Source organism: Narcine bancroftii, chromosome 6 (genome assembly GCF_036971445.1).
Source record: "Narcine bancroftii isolate sNarBan1 chromosome 6, sNarBan1.hap1, whole genome shotgun sequence".
Classification (NCBI taxonomy): Eukaryota; Metazoa; Chordata; class Chondrichthyes; order Torpediniformes; family Narcinidae; genus Narcine; species Narcine bancroftii.
The window spans coordinates 134,031,124-134,048,333 of record NC_091474.1 but is presented as its reverse complement, the minus strand read 5'-3'; the positions used below and the strand labels follow the sequence as shown (position 1 = coordinate 134,048,333).

At 35.9% G+C, this 17,210-nt stretch overlaps 1 protein-coding gene across 4 annotated transcripts in view; it reads right to left on the bottom strand.

Moving 5' to 3' along the window:
• Positions 1-17,210, bottom strand: part of LOC138736496 (adhesion G protein-coupled receptor B3-like) — a 156,425-nt gene that overhangs the window by 119,278 nt on the left and 19,937 nt on the right. The window lies entirely within an intron of this gene.

Here is a 17,210-nt window from a genome sequence, read left to right as displayed (position 1 = left end):
CCACTGACTCATTAACATGAGGGGTGTGTTCACTTCAGAAATCATAAAGATTTTTTTTACAATGATACCCTGAAGAGTCCAGTGCAACAATGGTTCAAATGCCACCATCTGCTGGAGGAACTTGACAGGTCAAGCAGTATCAATGTTTTGGATCAGTACCCTTCATCTCCAGTGGCTTAAATGGCCTCACTGGAGCAGGAACTATAATGTTTCCCAGCTGTGGCCAATTTAGTCCCAAAACCTGGTGCTCCCACTGTTATATCCCCAAGAACTTCAACTTACCTTTGTTTCAGACAGAGTTTTACCCAAAAGGAATTGTCTTTTATTTGGATTGAATGTGATCATCTGTGGTCAGTGGCTGAACAAACAATTTACCCCAAAAATGCTTATTTTCTAAAGAAAGAAAGGCAATTAGCTTTTCAATTTAAAGTATCAATTTTATTAATGAATCTAATGATTTTATTTTGTTTGTTGCAATAAGTCCTCTCGTGTCTGCAGAATAAGTTGCAGTGGACAGTCGATGTGACTTTTATAAATTGTTTTAAAGGAAAGATTGTTAAACATGCAGGTTATAGCACAGTTTACTTAACGGTTAGTACAACGCTGTTGCAGAGCCAGCGATTGGGACCAGGGTTCGAAACCTATGCTGCCTGTAAGGAGTTTGTACATTCCGTGTCCATGTGGATTTGCCCCGGGGGTTCTGATTTCCTCCCACCCTTCAAAAATATATCGAGGTTGTAGGTTAATTGGGTGGCATGGTTCGTGGGCTGAAAGGGCCTGTTACCATGCGTATGTCTAAATTTTAAAAAATATATAAATTTATAAAGGATAGAAGGCTAGGCCAATGGATTGAAGAGAAAAGGGTTTGGAGTATGTACAAATAGGAACACAGCAGGTGGGCTGAATGATCCATTTCTGGACTAGAAGTAATGTATTTCAGGATCTCTAGAGAAACAACAAATATTTATTCTTAATGAGTCCTTCATTCTTTCATGTTTTACAAATACATTTGTGCTGCATTTATTGCTTATTCATGAATATGCAGATGAAAATTCTTCTGGGTTGCAATTGTAAGCAATGCCAGTTTGTGAGTGAATTTCATGAAATGTTGAATGCTTGTCCTATGATTAATTCTACCTCTCTTTGATAAGACATGCAGTGAATCATATTGCCTTGTCTGTTCCTCAGTCAAGCACAACTTAGTTCAATTGTTCAATAGATGGGGAACTCCCTACATTCTGCCACTGCAACTTAAGGAAGAAAGGGTATAAACATGTGTGCTGAAATTTTTAATTTTATGTTATTCTTGGAAATAATAAATTTCTCACTTTAAACACAAAGTATGACAGTGGTATAAAAAGTGGCCATTGGTTATTCCAAATCTTCCATTGTACTTTTAACAGAAACAGCAATCAGTATAACAAATGATTTCTGTCCATAAATTGGAAAACTTCATGTATTCTGCCTCTGAGTGAGAACAACACAGACTTTCTGTTCTGATATCATCATGTTTTTTTCCATAAATTGGATTAATTAGGAAAAATATGAAAATTTACTGTTGTTGCTTGAAATCTGAAATGTTGACTATTTCTTTGCTACTTCACCTGCTGGGTATTTCCTGCATAATACACATGGACTTTCTGCCCTAAATAAGAATAATGTGCCCTTCATGTTTCCATATCAAAATAATGGGGATTGTATGTACAAAATCAGGTAGAGCTAGCTTTCTACAACCCTTGTCAGGTAATGCAACTTTTCTGGCCATTTTCCTTTATAATGACCAACAGCCTCCTTTAAGTCACCTCACATTAGTGAATATTTTGACTTTCATAACAGAGTTCCCACAATTCTGGTTTAGAGAGAACAAAAACCAAGTTATCCCATTTTAGGGATGAGAGAGCCCATTTTAAGGATCATTATTCTAATTTAAGATTCAGAGAACTGATGTTATTCTATTTCAAGAGCTTCCATTATCCTGACACAACAGTGAGTTCAATTTGCAGAGCTGGGTGCCTTAAATTCAGATTCAGGAGGCAGAGAAGCTTATTTTCTACAGTTTGGAAGCATGAATATTATGGTAAAGCAATATAGGGATCAGAAAATGTTATGCATGTCAGGAGAATGTTGTGAGTAAGGCCAAGTCATTTCTTTATGGAGTGTGCAGAGATGGAATGGTGCCCATGATATGGAGGACGTCATATGAGCTGGTGTGGTGTTTTATTGTCACAGAAGTTTCAGACTGAAAGAAACAGCAGGGAATAAAAAGCAGATTGAAGTCTATTTTCAAACAATTGTGTGTGACAGTTTTGGTTATAAAATGCCCAATAACTGACAGCTGGTGCATACAAAAGATAGCTGTGATCTGGGACACCTATAAAAAGAATAATAAATTTTATGAAGGTATCCACTTATAACTAAGATCTCCTGATAGGAGCAGTCATGGACCATATCCAGTCATACGTTCTTCATAAGCTAATCTTCTCAGGTCAACCAAGCATTAACAGTGTACTCAAGCTCAACCATAATAATGATGTGTCATTGATGTGGTAAACACTGCTGATAGTATTATATCAGCTCCAAGATATTTGATCACAATTGGGAAGATGTACCATTCATTACAGAGCAGCATGAAAACAATGTCCCTAATTTTTTTGTTGTTGCTAAGTTGGTATATTTGTGCCATTTCAAAAATATTATTTTATGTCTATGGCAATTGAACTCTGAAATGCACTTTAATGGTTAAGCTTTGCAGTATCCAGAGCAATTAATTCAATTTATTTTCTTGAACTTGATTCTAATTGTGAAAATATTTGATTAATTTGATTGGAATGCTCATAATGACCTTTTCATGCCAAGCAGAAATATGAATGGTGAAAATAAAGAAAATTTGCAAATGCTGGAAATCTGAAGTAAAAACTTAAAATGCAGGAAATATTCAGCAGGTTAGTCTGAACAAAAAACATAGTAAATTACAGAACAGTACAGGCGTTTTGGCCCACGATGTTGTGCGGACCTATTGTATATTTTTAAAGTCTCAACCAGTGATTTTCAAACTTTTTCATTCCACTCACATACCACCTAAAGTAATCCCTATGCCATAGGTGCTCTGTGATTAGTAAGGGATTGCTTTAATTGGTATGTGAATGCAAAGAAAAATTTGAAACCCATTGTTTTAATCGTAACTAATTGACTCATTATGTGCATGGTTTCATATCTTCAAAAGAAATGAGCCAATGATAATGTTTCTCAGGCAAAATATTTCAGTAACAAATGGGTCTAGAGCAGTGGACCTCAACCTTTTTTTCAACTCTCATACCACCTTAAGAAATCCCTTACTAATCACAGAGCACCAATGCCATGGAGATTTCTTAAGATGGTATGTAAATGGAAAGAAAAAGTTTGAAAACCTCTAGTCTAAACCTTCCTTACCTTACACCCATATTCCTCTAATTTTCTTGCATCCATGTGCCTGTTTGAGTCTTTTAAATATCCCTTTTATCGGCCTCCAATATCATCTTTGACAATGTATCCACTACTCACTGTGTTCATATATTTTTAAAAAAATCTATCCCTGATGTCTCCCCTAAACTTGTCTCCCTAAACTTCCCTCCCCTCACATTAAACAGATCTCCTCTGGTATTGCACTGCAACAAGAGGAAAAAAGATGCTTATGCTTCTCATAATCTTGTGGATTCTATTAAATTACCTTTCTTCCTTCTTCGCTCCAAAGAGAAAAACCCTAGCTCTGTTAACCTTACCTCATAAGATGCATTCTCCAATTTATGGTGTGGCATTGCTTGTCGGGGAAAATAATACAGCGATGCTGATGCGAGATAGATTGGAGGGCTCATCAAGGGAGGCGGTATGGGTGGAATTTAAAAAATTGAAAAGGAGAAGTTACAATTATAGTGGTGTTTATAGACCACCTAGTGGGTAGCGAGAACTAGAGGAGCAAATGTATAAGGAAATAGCAGAAATTTGTAATAAGCACAGGGTTGTGTTAGTGGGGGATTTTAATTTTCCTAATATAGATTGAGAAATACATTCTTTGAAGGGGCTGGATGAATTAGAATTTGTAAAATGTGTGCAGGATAGTTTTTTATGCAGCAATATGTTGAGGTATTCACTTGAGAAGAGGAAATGTTGGATCTACTGTTGGGGAATGAGATAGGGCAGGAAAGAGTGAGTAAACGGTCTTTATTCATCGGAACGTAGAAGGTTGAGGGGGGATTTGATAGAGGTATTTAAAATTATGAGGGGGTTCATAGCATAGATGTGAATAGGCTCTTCCCTGTGAGGGTAGGTGTGATAGTATAGATTCTATCACCAATGTGTATATGTATTGATTGTAGTGTAGGATGATTGTGATTGGCTGAGAGCGTAGCCACACCTACTGGCAGGAAAGGGTTGCTCCTAGCCAGATCAGGTCATTCTGGACTGGTTGACTAGTTAATAAAAGCTTGGTTTCGATCAACAAGCCTTTGATTCTTTCGACACGCTCTACAGTAGGTGAGATTGGAATGAAGGGTAATGAGTTAAGGGTTAGGGGGCAAAGGTTTAGAAGTTACAGGAGATGGTGATTCTTCACTTAGAGACTGGTGGCTGAGTGGAAAGACCTTCTGGAAGAGGTGGTTGGAGCAAGGTCAATTTTGTCATGAAAAAGTTGGATAGGTGCATGGATGTGAGGGGATTGGAGGGTTATGGGCAGGATCCAGGTAAGTGGGATTAGAGGAGATCACTTAAATTGGTATGGATTAGAGGGGCCAAGGTGGCCTGTTTCCGTACTGTAAATTTCCTCTCCTCTGTATCCAAAACCTTCAACATCCTTCCTATAATATGGCGACCAGAATGGAACACAATATTTCATGTGTAGTTCAACTGGACTTTTATAGAGCTAAAACATTTCCTCATAGCTCTTAAGCTCAATCCCCAACTACTGAAGGCCAACAAACATAAAACCTCTTAACTACCCTATCGACCCTCACAGCAGCATTATGTGGTTTTGAACTCCAAGCTCTCTCTGATCTTCCACACTGTTAAGAACTCTGCTATTATCCATCAACTCCAATTTCAAGTTCAACCTTCCAAAATTCATCACTTCACACTTATCTTGATTGAGCTCCATTTGCCATTTTTTCCACCTAAATCTGCATCCTATCCATTCTGTGTTGAAACCTACAACAACCTTCTACACTATTCACAACACCTCCAACCTTTATGTTATCTTCAAACTCACTGGCCCATTCCATTCTTTTCATCCAGGTCATTTATAAAAATCACTAAGATCAGGGGTCTCAGAACATAACCTTTTGGAACTGCACCAGCTACTAATCTCCACTCAGAATACATCCCATCTACTATTAACCTTTACTTTCTGCTGAAAAAACTAAGGTTTCATGAATCCCATGCCTCATGACTTTCTGAATGAGTCAATCATGGGTGACCCTGTCAAATGACTCACTAAAATCAATAGACAACCAATCTAACATCCTACCTTCATCAATTTCTTTTGTTACTACCCCCCAACACTCATTTAGGCACATTTGCCATTCTCCAGTCCTCCAGTTCCTCTGTTGTTGCCAAGGGGCAATTGAACATCATAGCTAACATCCTAGCAATCTCTTCAGAATCAAATTTATTGCTATGAACAAGTCATGAAATTCAGTGTTTTTCGGAGGCATCATATTGCAGATATTCATATTATAAACCATCTTGCAACAATAATATAAAATAAAAATAAATGCACGAAAAGTTTGGCAGCGCCTTTGCTTCATTAATTATTCAGGAATCTGATGGCAGCGGGGAAGAAGGTGTCCTTGTGCTGCTGAGTGCTTGTTTTTAGATTCCTGTACCTTTTTCCTGATGGCAGCAGAGTGAAGAGACCATGGCCTGGATGGTGGGTCTTTGAGGATAGAGGCTGCTTTTTTTAAGACACTTCCTCATGTAGATGTCCTCGATGGAGTGAGTTCTGGTGCCTATGATGTTGCAGGCAAAGTTAACAACCCTCTTTGAGATTTTTCCTGTCCTGAGAGTTGGCACCTCCATACCAAACAGTGAAGCAACCAGCCAAAATGCTCTCCATGGTACGCATGTCAAAGTTTTTGAGAGTCCTCAGTGACAAAACGAATCTCCTCAAACATCTCACAAAGTATAACCACTGACGAGTCGCCTTTGTGACTGCATCAACATGGAGGCTTCAGGAGAGATCCTTGGAGATGTTGACACCCAGCAATTTGAAGTTCTTGACCCTCTCCATGAGTGAGCCCTTGATGAGGACTGGGTCATGTTCCCCTGACTACCTCCTGAAGTCCACATTCGTCTCCTTGGTTTTGCTAATGTTGAGCACAAGGTTGTTGGCGTGACACCACTCAAAGTGCTGATCTTTCTCCCTCATTGCTGTTTATGATTCTGTCGACAAGTGTCGTGTCGTCAGCAAACTTGTAGATAGCTTTGGAATTGTGCCTGGGCACAGAATCATGGGTGAATGATGAGTAGACTAGTGGGCTAAGCATGCATCCTTGGAGTGTGCCAGTGTTGATAATCATTGAGAAGGAGACATTGTTTCCAATTCGTACTGATTATGGTCTTTCAATGAGAAAGTTAAAGATAAAGTTGCAGAGGGGGTACATAGGCCTTGAGTTTGTAGTTTCTTGACCAGCACTGAGGGAATAATCCTTCCTCACAGCTTCCATTGCTTCCTATAGTAACCTGGGGTACCTCGTCTGATTCTGGGGACATCAGTCCTAATGTTTTTAAGATTTATCACTCTACTTCATTAACTTCAACATGCTCTTGCACATAAGCTTGTGCTCTACTGACATCACATGCAGATCAAGGTCTGCATCTGTGGGTCGGGAAACAGAGTTAATCTTTCAGGTCAGGGACCCTTTGTCAGAATTGTAAGGGGGGCAAAAGAAGAATAAATCTACATGAAGGTGTTAGGTCTGCTTTGTTCATGAATGAGTGAGTCAAACACCAGACTGAGTCGAAATCAAGGTTCTTTGTTCTTTATTGCCGGATTGTAACACTTGCAACTAACAGTGTTAGTTGGAGAAGGCGCATTCTGCCGTTATCAGCAAGTGGTGTTTTTTTTATACCTCAGGATACGTACTTAGTAAATTATCATACCATTACATTGTCCAATGAATAAACTGTTGCTATCCTTCTCTGTTAGTCTGTTGCACATCATTCTTGTTCGTGCAAAGCTTATCTTGAGTGCACAAGGTCACATCTGCATTCTGTTACTCCTTAGTACTGGGTGACTCCTTCTCCGGTCCCATCTCATGATGTTTTTACCTTACAAAGGTGAGGCAGGGGATTGTTTGTAACGTTAACATAGAGAGGTAAATTTGAAACCAACCATACATCATGAATGATTGAAATAAGGTAGTTTCCTGGCTTTGTGGCAATGATAGGGTCTACTTATGGAACATGGGTTAAAACATATCATACATATAACTCTGAGTATCTTAAATATTTAAATTGCATAAAATGTTATTTAATGACAGTCAAAATTGACAAAATATTAAAATATCAGGGCCTAAATTAAAATATCGGGGCCTAAATTATTGTAGTTCTTACAAGTGTAAGTGCTGCAGTTGATAAAAGTGACTGTGTTACTTCAGGATGAAACCTTAATACCTTTTAGTACTTCCCATAATGAAGGATATCCAATAGCTGCTCTCAGTTCAATTCAATCTTTTAAATAACTTTGAAGTGAACTACATTATTCTGCCTCAAAAAAGAATACATTGATAATATAAATAAGATATTGATTTTGATTCAATATGGCTGTTGCTATAATTTTTTTTAATATCCTGACATTTTTTCAAATTTTATTTCATTGGCACATGTAACAAAATTGCATACAGAACTAAAAATTCCATATATCAAAGTCAATACATACTTTTTAAAATCATTTTTCTCCCCCCCCCCACCTATTCCCTCCCATACATAGTCCCAAAAGAAAGAGGAGAAAGAAAGAAAAGAACAAAGAAAGAAAAAAAATTAGATAGACTAATTTTAAAACCATACTGGATACTACTTTATAGATAAATTGTGATTTAATTATTCTATCATTATGTCTATATTGTGTGTGTGTGTGTGTGTGTGTGTGTGTGTGTGTGTGTGTGTGTGTGTGTGTGTGTGTGTGTGTGTGTGTGCGCGTGTAAAAACACTTATACAACATCTAATAAGGTAATATTAAGATAAGGCCGAGGAGTGACAAAGTTCACACCAAATTCTGCCAATTAATATAATGTAATTACTCATAAAGTTATAACACCAATCCTTTGCATATATGGAATCTAAATGTTCAAAAAAAATTGTTTGTTCTTTCAATTATATGTAATTTTTTCCAAAGATATACAACTTCACATTTCACGATGCCATCTATCTAATACCAGATCCGTATCCAATTTCCAGGAAATGGCTATACATTTTCTCGCAACTGCCTACGTGATCTTTTAAAAATTCTTTTTGAAACCCATCTAATTTTAAATCTGGACTAATCCTTGATATATCCCCCAAGAGAAACAACATAGGGTTTGAAGAAAATCTATTAAATTTGTCCATAAAGAATTCAATTTGCGGCATGTCCATGTAGAATGTAAAAAGGTGCCTATGTCCTGTTAACATTGGAAAAACTTATCTGAAATATCTAACTTCAATCTATTAAGGTTTTTGTGGTGTAATATATAACTGATGTATAAAATTGCATTTCACCATTCTATATCTAACATTTATTGTATTTTTCATACTATTGTAACATACTTGTATCCAATTTCTATCTTTTATATCTATACCAGGTCTCTTTCCCACCTTTGTTTAGATTTATGAAAATCTTTCTTCTTTACTCCCCTTAAATAAGATGTAGTTAATCTTTCTCATAGATAAACTTTTAATTGATAATATCTGAATATCATATTATTTTGTATTCCATATTTAGCTTTCAATTGGTCAAATGTCATTAAATTTCTGCCTTGATAACAGTCTTTAATAAATGTTATTTGTTTTTTGACCAATTAATAAAATGTATATTATTCAATGTAAACAGGATCAATGTATTTTGCACCAGTGGCATCCTCATTAATCAATACCCCTTAACTCCCATTAACATATGTACCTTGTACTACATTCTGACCAAATGTCTTAATATTGGTGTGCCTATATCTCCAGTTAATAATACCTCATTCCATTTATATAGAAATTCTTCAGATTCTTTTTCACCTATTTTATTCATTTCAATATTAACCCAAGCCACTTTTTCTCCTTTCTAAAAAAAAGAAAGAAATCGTAGTTAGGCTGCTTTATAATAATACTCAAAATTTGGAAGTTGTTGAACTCCCAATTCAAATCTCCAAGTTAATTTTTCCATAGATATCTTCAACATCTTGCCTTTGCATGAGAATGTCCTTATAATTTGATTTAGATCATTAAAAATACCTTTTAGGAATATCAATGAAATAAATATTGCACCCATGGAAAAATATTCATTTTAATACAATTTACTCAGCTAATTAATGGAATTGGTAAATCAACCCATCCTTTAAAAATCCTTTTCAATTTTCTTAAACTATGGTCCATATTAATTTTAAAAAGATTCTCTAACTGGTTATCAATTCTGATTCCTGAATATTTTATCCCACATTCAGGCCATTTAAATTTTGTATTTTGCCTACATTGAGTAGAGTCACCAAAAATCAATGGCATGATTTCACTTTTATCCCATTAACTTTATATCCTGAAACTGCTCCATATTGTTCTAATTTACCTAATGAACTTTCTGGATCTGTCAAATACACAATTGCATCATCTGCAAATAAACGAATTTTATGTTCATTAGCCCCTATTTTAATACCCTTGATATCTAATCTGTTCTAATTAATTCAGCTAATGTTTCAATGACTAATGCAAAAAGGGCAGGCAATAATGGACAACCTTGTCTTGTTGATCTTGTTTATCTAGTCTGTTCTAATTAATTCAGCTAATGGTTCAATGACTAATGCAAAAAGGGCAGGCAATAATGGGCAACCTTGTCTTGTTGATCTTGTTAATATAATCACACATGAGACCATTTATCATTGTTCTTGGATCAATAAAAAATGCTTTTATCCAATTTATAAATTTGTCCTAAGTCAAATTTAGCAAGTGTCTTAAAAAGAAAGTCCTATTCTACTCTATCAAATTCATTTTATGCATCCAAAGCTACACTTACATTTTCTTTCATTTGAGCCAGATGAATTAAACTAATCAACCTAGTTACATTATCCACCGATTTTCTTTTTTAAATAAATCCTGTTTGATCCTTTTTAATTAGCTTCAGTAAAAAAAAATTCCAGCCTATTTGCCATGATCTTATAATCCACATACAATAAAGATATCAGTCTATAACAAGATGGCATTAATGGATCTTTACCTTTTTTTTGGAATTACTGTTATAATTGCTGTCTTATAAGAATCAAGTAAATTTCCATTTTCTTCCAATTGTATTAAAACTTGAGTAAATACAGGAATCAGCACATATTTAAATTCTTTATAATATTCTGATGTAAATCCATCTTCACCAGGGTATTTATTTTTTAGTAAAAAAAACTATAACTCTTCCAACCTCTTCAACTGTTCTTAATTTAGGCAAATTTACTTGAGTTAAAAATAGATCAGTTTTACTATCAGCCTGCATAGACTCTTGAGTTATATAATTTCATATGAAATTGCTTAAAATAATTATTTATATCCCGGGGTTTATAGGATATATGAATTTTCTCATGTCTAGATGCAATAATAACTTTTTACCCTTGTTCTGTTTTCAATTCTCATGCTAAAACTTTGTGCTCGTTCCCCCAGTTCATAATATCTGTTTATTTCTCATGATTACTTTTTCCATTTGATAAGATTGTTATGTATTAAACTGTAACTTTTTATTCATAAATTGAATATCTTCTTCCTCTCCTTGTTTCAGGCCAATAACCTTAACATCATTTCTTTGAACAAAGTTTTCTAATGAATCAATTTTATTTCAGACAGTTGCTTATTCATTGCCAACACTTGCTTTAATCCTTCATCCACTTTATTTACTTTTTCATGAAGAAATTGATTTTCTAAATAAATGCTTGAAATTTTTCTTCCACTTCCTGATGCATCTCTTTAACAATTTCACATACTTTATTAACTTTAGCCTCTGATCTCTTAATATTATTTCTTATTAACTTTAACTCTTCCATAATCAAACCTATAACAGAAGAGAACTAATGGAAAATGTAATGGTGACTTTTTAAAAAATATTCTGGACAACCTCAAAATTTCTCACAGTTAAGAAAGGATGCTTTTGATATGGGCAGAAGAGCAAGCAGTATTAGAACAGTGCAAATAGCAGCATTAAATCTTACTAAGAAGCAGTAAGAGCAAATACTGAGAGAAATGACTTTGTGTTGAACTTTAGGGATAGTTTTAACTTTCTTATCCTTTGTTCTTGCAACAATTCCTCTGAACTGTTTTCTTCTTCTTCTTCCTCCTCTTCCTTCCAACTCTAATAGTTTTCTCTCCACAGACAGCCTTTTGGACTGCCTGGGAGCTTGTCTAGAGGGCTTGGTAAGCCATTCTGGGAGGGCATACCATTGCTTTCGACTGCTCATGCGTGACTCCTCACGCATGCGCAATCGAGTCGCTCCCCTCCCTGACTTGTCTGGGCATCCCTGTTTGTTGTTGCAGGGATGCCACAGCTTGCTGGGAGGCAAGTCAGGAGGTCCTCTTTGATTGAAGAGTAGGCTTCATTACAGGTCCAGGTTTCTTCTCCAAGGTAGGCCTTTCTCTTTCCTCTGATTGTTTTTCTTCCATCTTCTCTATAATTTCTTCTGCTTCTTTATCTTTCTTTGGTGGCATTGCATTTTTTTTTCTTCAGTTGCTAATAATTCAGATGAATTTCAAGCTTTTCTCTTCACTTTTTTTAAACTTTTTCTTGGAGGAGCCCAATCTCCTGTCCTGGCCCTATGTCATCGCATGACGTTCCCCTATATTCTGACTTTTTCCTTATTATATCACACCATTTAAAATTGCCTTCTTTTCATAATCTTGCATTCCTAACAATTTATTTTCACATTCTCTTGCTTGAAATATATTGCTTTATGAAGAAAATTTGTAGCAAGTGCTTCACCTGCTGAATCCCCAAAGACTCATCATCACCTGTTAACTAAATACACGACATTTCCTTAGATGAGTCCAGTTTCAATAGCTGCAAGGAAGCAGCCAACTTGACAGATAGTGAATGTTACTCCAACAACCAACAGGTACATTGCGACTCTTCTCCCAGTTCTCAACCTCTCTCATTGAGATGAATGTAGACAGAAAATGTATGAGGTCCACCTTCAAGTTACACTCGATGCATGATCAAATTTCACAAAACCTTGGTTGTCTCTGGTTAAAATCCTGACTACCTTGTCAAAAAACTTCACCATTTGATCTGGACAGTCATGGGAAGACTCACCACTACCTGCTCAAGAAGTTATATTAAGTAATAAACACTGAATTTGGCTCTTCAAGGTTTCAAATATCATGATAAGCATTAGAAAATATAATTAAAAACTTCTCAAATTTACAGACAATGGTTCAGAACATGCACCTTGTATCACTTCCATGCATTTCTAGCCCTTGAAAGCTGGCCAATCTTCAAATGTGGGAGTCTTGTTGTTTTGCTTTAGATAGCAGACACAGAAAGTGTATCAGATCAATGGACAGTCAGATAATTAACCTACATTATTTTATTATAGTCTGCACTCAAACCTATAACAGAAGAGAACTAATGGAAAATGTAAAGGTGACTTTTTTAAATATTCTGGACAACCTCAAAATTTCTCAGTTAAGAAAGGATGCTTTTGATATGGGCAGAAGAGCAAGCAGTATTAGAACAATGCAAATAGCAGCATTAAATCTTACTAAGAAGGTATATGGGGGGAGGAGTCACGTGATGGAGTAGTGCCCGGACGATGAACTCCAGCCCTCTCCAGAAAAGTCGGGAAAAACAAGAGAAAATACAAAGGCACAGAAATACAAGTTAAAGAAAAGTGAGTATAAAGGTGGAAAGAAGATGGAGACAAAAGGAGGAAAATCAAAATCAACGGAAAGAAGAGAGGAAGAGAAGACAACGGAGGAAAAAGGTGAAGGCCTTACCTGTCCGAAGAGGCCCGCGGTGGAGAGAGGACCCCACTACCTCAGGTCGGTAGAAAAAGAACTACAACAATGGCTCACAGAGCCGAGTAAAAGTGCGCAACCGCGCATGCGCGACTCCTCGCATGAAAAAAAACACACCGACGGGAGGGGGGACCAGCTGGGAAGTCGATCTCCACAGCCGGCAACGACAGCTGCAGAACACCTGCAGCAAGAAGAGACCACAGAAGACAATGGAAACAAGAAAGAAGAGGAGGAAAGGGCATCAAAGAAACAACAGATGGCCAACCCAGAGGAAGAAGAAGAGGAAGAATACAGTGAAATAGATAAAGGGAAAGGCAAGGTAAAGGATATACTTGCTCTTGTTAGAGGATACATGGAGTCATTTAAAGAATGGCAAACACAGGAATTCAATGATTTAAGAAGAAGAATAAACAACACAGAAAAGAAAAGAAATAAAATGGATATGACCTTAACAGAAATGGGGAAAAAAATGGACAAGATGGAAGAACGGGCAATAGCAGCAGAAATAGAGGTAGAAGACTTAAAAAAGAAATTGGAGGAATCTAATAAAAAAACTAAAGAGACACAAGAATTACTAGCCCAAAAAATAGATATAATGGAAAATTATAACAGAAGAAATAACATAAAGATAGTGGGCCTTAAGGAAGATGAAGAAGGCAAGAATATGAGGGAGTTTATAAAAGAATGGATCCCTAAGGCCCTAGGATGTCCAGAACTACAGCAAGAAATGGAAATAGAAAGGGCACATAGAGCATTGGCCCCTAAACCACAACCACAACAAAAACCAAGATCTATTGTAGTAAAATTCCTAAGATATACTACAAGAGAAAAGGTACTGGAGAAGACAATGGAAAAAGTAAGAGAGGGCAACAAACCACTGGAGTATAAAGGGCAAAAAATCTTCATTTATCCAGATATAAGCTTTGAACTCCTAAAGAAGAGAAAAGAGTTCAATACAGCAAAAGCGATTTTATGGAAGAAAGGATATAAATTTACACTGAAGCATCCTGCGGTATTGAAAATATTTATTCCAGGACAACAAAACAGACTGTTCTCGGATCCAGAAGAAGCACGAAAATTTGCAGAACAATTACAAAAATAGACTGAGGGATGAAGACGGGTAATGAGAGTAAAAATGATCACGATTGATATGTATGTGGGTAAAGACAAAAATAGACTGAGGGATGAAGACGGGTAATGAGGGTAAAAATGACCACGATTGATATGTATGCGGGTAAAGAGGTATAAGAGTGAATAGAGACAATGGGCATACGTGAAAGTATCTGTAATTAGAGGAAAACATAGATAGTATAGACAAGAATTAATAAGGGAAGGTAATGGAATAGAGAGAATAAGGAGGGAATTAAAAGAGTGACCTTTGTGACATATAAAAAGTGAAATCTTTTCTGGGGGGGGGGCTGGGTGGGGGAAAAGAGCGGTCACTGCAAAATCAGTTGATGCTTGCGAGTGGATTCGCAAATCCAAATGGAGAGGGGAGATGTGGTTGTCCGACAAGGGATAAAGGACAACTCAGGAGGGGAAGGGGAGGTTGGGGATAAAGAAGATAGAAATAGGAGAATAAGGAAAATGTTGGATGTTGTAGGAATGTTGTCTGGTAAAGAGTTGAAAATAAGAAAACAGAAATGGAAAAGGAGGAAAGGTAATGATGGAAAAACGGAAAGAGAAGATAAACAAAATATAAAATGGCTACGCTGAACTATATGACTTTAAATATTAATGGAATACATAACCAAATTAAAAGGAAGAAACTACTAAATTTACTGAAAAAGGAAAAAATAGATATAGCATTTGTCCAAGAAACACACTTAACTGAATTGGAGCACAAGAAATTAAAGAGAGATTGGGTAGGACATGTAACAGCAGCATCATATAATTCAAAAGCAAGAGGAGTGGCTATATTAATTAGCAAAAATGTGCCATTTAAAATAGAAGAGGAAATAATAGATCCAGCAGGGAGATATGTTATGATAAAATGTCAGATATATTCGGAGCTTTGGAATCTACTTAATATATATTCACCTAACGAAGAAGATCAAAAGTTTATGCAAGATATCTTTTTGAAGGTAGCTAATACGCAAGGGAACATACTAATAGGAGGGGATTTCAATCTGAATTTGGATCCAAATATGGATAAAACGGGGAAAAAAATTAACAGGAAGAACAAAGTAACCAAATTTATAATTAAATCAATGCAAGAAATGAAACTTGTGGACATATGGAGGAAACAAAACCCAAAAGAAAAGGAATACTCATACTACTCGACTAGACATAAAACATACTCAAGGATAGACCTATTCCTGTTATCAGCCCACATTCAAGGGAGAGTTAGGAAAACAGAATATAAAGCTAGACTATTATCGGACCACTCACCCCTGTTATTGGCAATAGAGCTAGAGGACATCCCTCCAAGAATGTATAGATGGAGATTAAACCCCATGCTACTTAAAAGACAGGATTTTAGAGAATTTATTGAAAAACAATTAAAAATGTACTTTGAAGTAAATACGGAATCAGTGGAAGATAAGTTTATACTATGGGACGCAATGAAAGCATTCATTAGAGGACAAATAATAAGTTATGCAACCAAGATGAAGAAGGACTATAATCAGGAAACAGAGCAGTTGGAAAGGGAAATAATAAATATAGAAAAAAAATTAGCAATAAAGGAAGATACAACCAAAAGAAGAGAATTGGCGGATAAAAAAATAAAATATGAAACATTACAAACATATAAGGTGGAGAAGAATATAATGAAGACAAAACAGAAATATTATGAACTAGGTGAAAAAACACACAAAATCTTAGCATGGCAGCTTAAGACAGAGCAAACTAAGAAAATGGTATTGGCAACAAGGAAAAAAGACAAACAAATTACATATAATCCAAAAGAAATTAAGGAAAACTTCAGAGAATTCTATGAACAATTATACCGAACTGAAAACGAAGGGAAAGAAGGGAAAATAGATGAATTTTTGACTAAAATTGAACTACCAAAACTACAAATAGAGGAACAAAATAAATTAACAGAACCATTTGGAACAGTAGAAATACAAGAGATAATAAAAAATTTACCAAATAATAAGACACCAGGAGAGGATGGACTCCCAATAGAATTCTACAAAACATTTAAAGATCTAATAATACCGCCCCTCCTGGATGTAATCAACCAGATTGATGAGACACAAAACTTACCAGATTCATGTAAAACAGCAATAATTACAGTGATACTAAAACAAGGGAAAGATCTACTCTCACCAGCGTCATTTAGACCAATATCTCTGCTAAACACAGATTATAAGATAATAGCTAAACTATTAGCAAACAGATTAGCAGAACAGGTACCGAAATTGGTAAATTTAGACCAAACTGGATTTATCAAAAAAAGACGCACAACAGACAATATTTGTAAATTTATTAACTTAATTCATGCAGTAGAAGGAAATAAAGCACCGGCAGTAGCAGTTGCTTTAGACGCAGAGAAGGCCTTCGACAGAGTAGAATGGAATTACTTGTTCAAAGTATTGCAAAAATTCAGTTTACCGGAGAAGTATATTAATTGGATTAAAGCATTATATGAGGGACCGTTAGCGAAAGTGACAGTAAATGGACATGTATCAAAGCAATTTAACTTAAGCAGGTCAACGCGGCAGGGATGCCCACTATCACCATTATTGTTTGCGCTAGCTATAGAACCACTAGCAGAATCGATAAGAATAGATAATAATATAAAAGGAATAAAAATAAAAGACAGGGAATATAAAATCAGTCTATTTGCGGATGATGTGATAGTGTACTTAACAGAACCAGAACTATCAATAAAAAAACAATATAAGAAATTGAAGGAATATGGAGAAGTGTCGGGATACAAGATAAACGTAAATAAAAGTGAAGCAATGCCTATGAATAACGCGGATTTCTCAAAATTTAAGGAGGAATCCCCATTCAGATGGCAAATGCAGGCAATAAGATACCTAGGTGTGCAAATAAACAAAAATCTAGGCCAA